This window comes from Cetorhinus maximus, chromosome 4 (genome assembly GCF_964194155.1).
Source record: "Cetorhinus maximus chromosome 4, sCetMax3.hap1.1, whole genome shotgun sequence".
Lineage (NCBI taxonomy): Eukaryota > Metazoa > Chordata > Chondrichthyes > Lamniformes > Cetorhinidae > Cetorhinus > Cetorhinus maximus.
The window spans coordinates 170,882,824-170,890,641 of NC_135882.1; positions in this window are offsets into that span (position 1 = coordinate 170,882,824).

Sequence of the window (7,818 nt, forward strand, 5' to 3'; positions counted from 1 at the left end):
AAGGTTAGTAAACAAAATTAGAGCATATTGGATTAGGGATAATATACTGGTATGGATTGAGAATTGGCTAACAGACAAAAAAATGAAGAGTAGGAATAAACGGGTCATTCTCAGGATCAGTGCTGGGACCACACCTATTCACAATCTATATAAATGATTCAAATGCGGGGACCAAATGTAATATTTCCAAATTCGCTGATGACATAAAACTAGGTGGGAATGATAAGTTGTGAGGAGGATGCAAGGAGGCTTCAGGAGGACTTGGACAGGCTAAGTGAATGGACAAGAATATGGCAGATGGAATATAATTTGAATAAGTGTGAAGTTATCCACTATTTTTTAAATGACGAGAGATTGGCAAATTTTGATGTCCAAAGGGACTTGGGTGTTCTTGTTCATGAGTCACTAAAAGCTAAGGTGCAGCAAGCAATTAGGAAGGCAAATTGTATGTTGATCTTTAGCGCAAGAGGGATTGAGTACCTGAGTAAAGAAGTCCTGCAATTGTATAGAGTCTTAGTGAGAATACACCTGGAGTATTGTGTACAGTTTTGGTCCCCTTATTTAAGAGAGGATATTATTGCCGTAGAGGGAGAGTAGCAGAGGTTCACCAGACTAATCCCTGGGATGGCTGCATCGTCTGTTGAGGAGAGATTGAGGAAACTGGGCCTGTATTCTCGAGTTTTGAAGAATGAGAGGTGATTTTATTGAAACTTACAAAATTCTTCAAGGGTGTGACAGGATAAATGTAGATAGAGATTATGTCCCCTGGTTGGTGAGTTTAGAACCAGGGGACATAATCTCAGGATAAGGTGCAGGCCAATCAAGACTGAAATGAGGAGGAATTTCTTCACTTGGAGGGTGGTGAATCTTTGGAATTCTCTGCCCCATAGGGCTGTGGAGACTCAGTCATTCAGCATGTTCAAGACAGAAATCGATAGATTTCTGGATACTAATGACATCAAGGGATATGGGGATTGTGCAGAAAAATGGCTTTGAGGTAGAAGATAAGCCATGATCTAGTTGAATTGTGGAGCAGGTTCAATGGACTGAATGGCCTATTCCTGCTCCTATGTCTCCAATGACCCCAAGCATAGCCCTGCATAGCCATTGCACAATAAGTGCTAATATGTGGATTGTAAGCAAGATATGGCTATTGAACTTCGTACATTCTCAAACCCAATGTTTGTGGAATGGAATTGACTTATCTTAAAAAAAAACAATTTTTCTGAAATTTTTCTTAGTCCCTCGGTGCAATTCCTGGACTACAATGCCGAAATTTCCAGCATAAAACTCAAACTTCAGGATTAACCAATCTGCATGTATCGAGGCAACACTTGGTGCTAAAACTTAAGAGGGCTGTGTGTCATAAAATCAAAACAGGAAAAGCTCAGCAGTTCAGGCAGCATCTGTGCAGCGAGAAACAGAGTTAACGTCTCGAGTCCATATGACTCTTCAGAACTGTGTGTTGCTTGAAAAGTTCTGCTATGTATAAACTTGTGAGCCAACTGTGTGAGAACCGTGTAATGCAGTTTTTTTTAAAAACTTATTCAACTCACATTGTGGTCTATCTCATTGGTTGTCAGAGGATAAGTCAATTCCATTCCACAAACATTGGGTTTGAGAATGTACGAAGTCGGGAGGGAGTTGCCCTTGGAGTCCTCAACGTCGATTCCGGCCCCCATGAAGTCTCACGGCTCAGGTCAAACATGGGCAAGGAAACCTCCTAATGATTACCACATACCGTCCCCCTTCAGCTGATGAATCAGTGCTCCTCAATGAGGGTGGCAAGGGCGCAGAGTGTACTCTGGGTGGGGGACTTCAATGTCCATCAATGACCTCATCCTCAGCAACCTGCCTGCTGCAGATACAACTGTCCATGACAGTATCAGTAGGAGTGACCACCGCACAGTCATTGTGGAGACCAAGTCCCGTCTTGACGTTGTGGATATGCTCCATCATGTGGTGTGGCACTACCACCATGCTAAATGGGATGGATTTCAAACAGATCTAGCAACACAGGGCTGGGCATCCATGAGGCACTGTGGGCCATCAGCAGCAGCAGAATTGTACTCAACCACAATCTATAACCCCATGGGCCAGCATATTCCCCACTCTACCATAACCACCAAGCCAGAGGATCAACCCTATTTCAATGAAGAGTGCAGAAGGACATACCAGGAGCAACACCAGGCATACCTAAAAATGAGGTGTCAACCTGGTAAAGCTATAACATAGGACTACTTGTGTGCCAAACAGTATAAGCAGCAAGTGATTTACAGAGCTAAGCGATTCCACAACCAAAGGATCAGGTCTGCAGTCATGCCATATCCAGTCGTGAATGGTAGTGGACAATTAAAGGGAGTGATTTAAGGGTAAGTCATGGCAGGGCAGCTTGGTCACGTGGAATGCTCCTCCTGTGCAATGTGGGAAGTCAGGGACAATTCCAGTGTCCATGGTGACCACTGTGCAAGAATTGTGCCCAGCTGCAGCTACTTGAAATCCACATTTCAGATCTGGAACTAGTGGCTGGAGTCACTGTGGAGCATCTGCAGGGCTGAGATCTTCATGGATAGCATGTACAGTAAGGTGGTCACACCACAGGTAAAGAGTGCACAGGCAGGAAGGGAATGTGTGACTGCCAAACAGAGTAAAAGCACTAGGCAGGTAGTGCAGGAGCCCCCTGCATCCATCTCTCTCTCTGACAGATATTCCGTTTTGGATACTGCTGGGGGAAATGGTTTCTTAGGGGAATGCAGCGAGAGCCAAGTACGTGGCACCACGAGTGGTTCAGCTGAACAGGAGCAGAGTAAGAAGAGTGGGAGAGCAATAATGATAGGAGATTCTATCATAAGGGGAACAGACAGATGTTTCTGTGGCTGCAAACGTGACACCAGGATGGTATGTTGCCTCCCTGGTGCCAGGGTCAAAGATGTCACTGAGCGGCTGTAGGACATTCTGAAGAGAGAGGGTAAACAGCCAGAGGTTGTGGTCCATATCGATACCAACAACATAGGTAAAAAGAATGATAAGATCCTGAAAGCAGAATATAGGCAGCTAGGAAATAAATTGAAAAGCGGGGCCTCAAAGCTAGTCATCTCAGGATTACTCCCAGTGCCACGTGTCAGTGAGATCAGTATTGGGAGAATAGATCGGATGAATGCGTGGCTGGAGAGTTGGTGTAGGAGGGAAGGATTTAGATTCCTGAGGCTTTGGGACCAATTCTGGGGGAGATGGGACCTGTACAAGCTGGACGGGCTGCACCCCAGCAAGACTGGGCCAATATCCTCACAGGGGGTATTTGCTCGTGCTGTGGGGGAGGTTTAAACTGGAGTGGCAGGGGGATGGGAACCTGAGTGGGGAGACACAAAGATAGAAATGAAAGGCAGAAAAGTTAAAAAGCAAAAGTGGAAGACAGAGGAAACAAGGGCTGGCAGCAAATAGGGCCATAGTACAAAAAGAGTGTAAAAATGCTAAAAAGACAAGATTAAAGGCACTGTATCTGAATGCATGGAGCATTCATAATTAGGTAGATGAATTAACAGCACAAATTGATGTAAACGGGTACACTATGATTGCAATTACAGAGACATGGCTGCAGGGTGGGCAAAGCTGGGAACTGAATATCCAAGGGTATTCGATATTTGGGGAGGTCAGGCAAAAAGGAAAAGGAGATGGGTGGCATTGCTAGTTACAGATGAAATCAGTGCGATAGTGCGGGAGGACATTGGCTCAGAAAATCTCGATGTAGAATCAGTCTGGGTGAAGCTAAGAAACAAGAAGGGGGGGAAAACATTAGTGGGAGTTGTCTATAGGCCTCCAAACAGTCGTGATAAGGTAGGGGACAGTATTAAACAGGAAATTAGAGATGCATGTAACAAGGGTGCTACAGTAATCATGGGTGACTTTAATCTACATATCGATTGGGCAAATCAAATTAGCAATAATACTGTGGCCAGTATTGGTGAATTCCTGGAGTGTGTACAAGATGGTTTTTTAGACCAGTATGCCGAGGACACGACTAGGGAACAGGATATCCTAGATTTGGATTTGTGCAATGAGAAGGGGTTAATCTTGTTATGTGGGGTCTTTTAGGGATCAGTGACCATAAAATGATAGAATTCTTCCTTAGTGAACTAAGTGAAGAAAGTGAAGTAGTCCAGTCAAATGCTAGGGTCCTAAATCTAAACAAAGGAAACTACAAAGGTATGAGACATGCGTTGGCTAAGATAGATTGGGGGACTTCATTAAAAGGCATGATGGTGGATAGGCAATGGCTAATATTTAAGGAATGAATGCATTAATTGCAACAGTTATACAGTCCTTTCTGGTGCAAAAACACAACAGGAAAAGCGGCCCAACCATGGGTAACAAAAAAAAATTAAGGATAGTATTGGATCCAAAGAGGAATCGTATAAAGTTGCTAGAAAAGTAGCAAGCCTGAGGATTGGGAGCAGTTTAGAATTCGGCAAAGGAGCACCAAGAGATCAATTAAGAGGGGAAAAATAGAGTATGAGAGTAAACTTGCAAGGAACATAAAAGAGGACTGTAAAAGCTTCTATAAGTAGGTAAGAAGAGAAAGATTGGTGAAGACAAATGTCGGTCCCTTACAGTCCAAAACGGAAGAATTTATAATAGAGAACAAGGAAATGGCAGAGCAATTAAACAACTACTTTAGTTCTGTCTTCACAGAGGAAGACACAAATAACTTCCCAGAAATACTAGGGAACTGGTGGTCTAGTGAGAAGGAGGAATTGAAGGAAATTAGTATTACAAAAAAAAAGCGCTGGAGAAATTAATGGGACCGAAAGCCGATAAATTCCCAGGACTGGATAATCTACATCCCAGGATTTGGATAAAGGAACCAAATGTAACATTTCCAAGTTTGCTGACAACACAAAACTAGGCGAGAATGTGGGCGATGAGGAGGATGTTAAGAGGCTTCAGGGCAATTTGGACAAGCTGAGTGAGTGGACAAATACATGGCAGATGCAGTATAACGTGGATAAGTGTGTAGTTATCCACTTTGGTAGGGAAAACAGAATGGCAGAGTATTATTTAAATGGTGATAGATTGGGAAATATTGATGTACAAAGGGAGCTTGGTATCCTTGTTCACCAATCACTGAAAGCAAGCATGCAGGTGCAGCAAGCAGTTAAGAAGGAAAATGGTATGTTGGCCTTCATTGCGAGAGGACTTGAGTACAGGAGCAAGGATGTCTTATTGCAGCTGTACAGGGCCTTGGTGAGACCACACCTGGAGTATTGTGTGCAGTTTTGGTCTCCTTACCTGAGAAAGGATATACTTACCACAGAGGGAGTGCAACAAAGGTTCACCAGACTGATTCCTGGGATGGCAGGATTGTCGTGTGAGGGGAGATGGGGCCGACTAGGTCTGTATTCATTGGAGTTTAGAAGAATGAGAGGGGATCTCATTGAAACATATAAAATTCTGACAGGGCTGGACAGACTGGATGCAGGGAGGATGTTTCCTCGGGCTGGGGGCTGGGGGGTCTAGAACAAGGGGTCACAGTCTCAGGATACAGGGTAGACCTTTTAGGGCTGAGATGAGGAGAAACTTCTTCACTCAGAGGGTGGTGAACCTGTGGAATTATCTATCACAGGAGGCTGTGGAGACCAAATCACTGAATATATTAAAGAAGGAAACAGATAGATTTCTAGATTCCAAAGGCATCAAGGGGTTATGGGGAGAGTGTGGGGTTATGGCTTTGAGATAGAGGATCAGCCACGATCATATCGAATGGCGGATCAAGCTCGAAGGGCCGAATAATATACACCTGCTTCTATTTTCTATGGTTCTATATTAAACGGCTGAAGACACTGGATACTGCAAAGGCTATGGGCCCTGACAATATTCCGGCAATAGTACTGAAGACTTGTGCTCCAGAACTTGCCGTGCCCCTAGCCAAGCTGTTCCAGTATAGCTACAACACTGGCATCTACCCGGCTATGTGGAAAATTGCCCAGGCATGTCCTGTACACATCCAGGACAAATCCAACCCGACCAATTACCGCCCCATCAGTCTACTCTAAATCATCAGTAAAATGATGGAAGGGATGATCAAGCAGCACTTGCTTAGCAATGACCTGCTCACTGACGGTCAGTTTGGGTTCCGTCAGGTTCACTCAACTTCTGACCTAATTACAGCCTTGAATCAAACATGGACAAAAGAGCTGAACTCCCGAAGTGAGGTGAGAGTGACTGCCCTTGACATCAAGGCAGCATTTGACCGAGTGTGGCATCAAGGAGCCCTAGCATAACTGGACTCAATGGGAATCAGGGGGATAACTCCCCACTGGTTGGATTCATACCTAGCACAAAGGAAGATGGTTGTGGTTGTTGGGGGTCAATCACCTCAGCTCCAGGACATCACTGCAGGAGTTCCTCAGGGTCGTGTCCTCGGCCCAACCATCTTCAGCTGCTCCATCAATGACTTTCCTTCCATCATAAGGTCAGAAGTGGGGATGTTCGCTGATGATTGCACAATGTTCAGCATCATTCGTGACTCCTCAGATGCTGAAGCAGTCCATGTCCAAATGCAGCAAGACCTAGACAATATCCAGGCTTTGCCTGACAAGTGGTAAGTAACATTTGTGCTACACAAGTGCCAGTCAATGATCATCTCCAACAAGAGAGAATCTAACCATCCCCCCTTGACATTCAATGGCATTACCATCGCTGAATCCCCCACTATCAACATCCTGGGGATTACCATTGACCAGAAACTGAACTGGACCCAGCCATATAAATACTGCATCTACAAGAACAGGTCAGAGGCTGGGAATCTTGCGGCGAGTAACTCACCTCCTGACTCCCCAAAGCCTGTCCACCATCTACAAGGCACAGACCAGGAGTGTGATGGAATACTCTCCACTTGCCTGGATGAGTGCATCTCCGACAACACTCAAGGAAGCTTGACACCATCCAGGACAAAGCAGCTCGCTTGATTGGTACCCCATCCACAAACATTCACTCCCTCTACCACTGATGAACAGTAGCAGCAGTGTGTACCATCTAGAAGATGCACTGAAGAAACTCACCAAGAGTCCTTAGACAGCACCTTCCAAACCCATGACCTCTACCATCTAGAAGGACAAGGGCAGCAGACACATGGGAACACCAGCACCTGGAAGTTCCCCTCTGTAAGCAACCACCATGGAACTCATGATATACGCATGACATGATCTATCAGCTTACAGGGAGCACACAAGCAGGTTTTGAGAACAGAACTTACTGAGCATAGGAAAATAAGGTATAACCCCACTGAGATGAGAGAAGTGGTGGAGGGGGGAGTCAGAATGCTATAGTTTGAATGTCTGTCATTAACAAGGTTATATCAATAATAAGGTTATACCAATAACAAGGTTGTATCAATAAAAGGTTATATCATTAACAATGCAATCGATGTATCATGGGACTGGCTGCTCGATGACCCGAGAGGGCACGGAATGCGACAATATCTAAGTTATCTCCCGACAGGCAAAGAGCAAAGGAACTAGTTATCGAGTGTGGTCAAAACTAAGAGATAAGACCCTCAACGCAAGCAGATGCTGACATCAATGAAAGGTCAACTGATCATGGCACACTTACGATGCTGGCCAGTTGTCAACCAACCAATCACTGAGCACTGGGCAGTGAGGTCAACATATCAAGGACTGTTCATGCAGGCTGCATGCATAGAATGGGGTATAAGAGGGGGCACCCCAAGATGTTAGCTAGCTAGCTCAGAAGCAGAGTAGTCTGATCAACTGCTTGACTAGCTCAGGAACAAAGTAGCCTGATCAACTACTTGGATCCCAG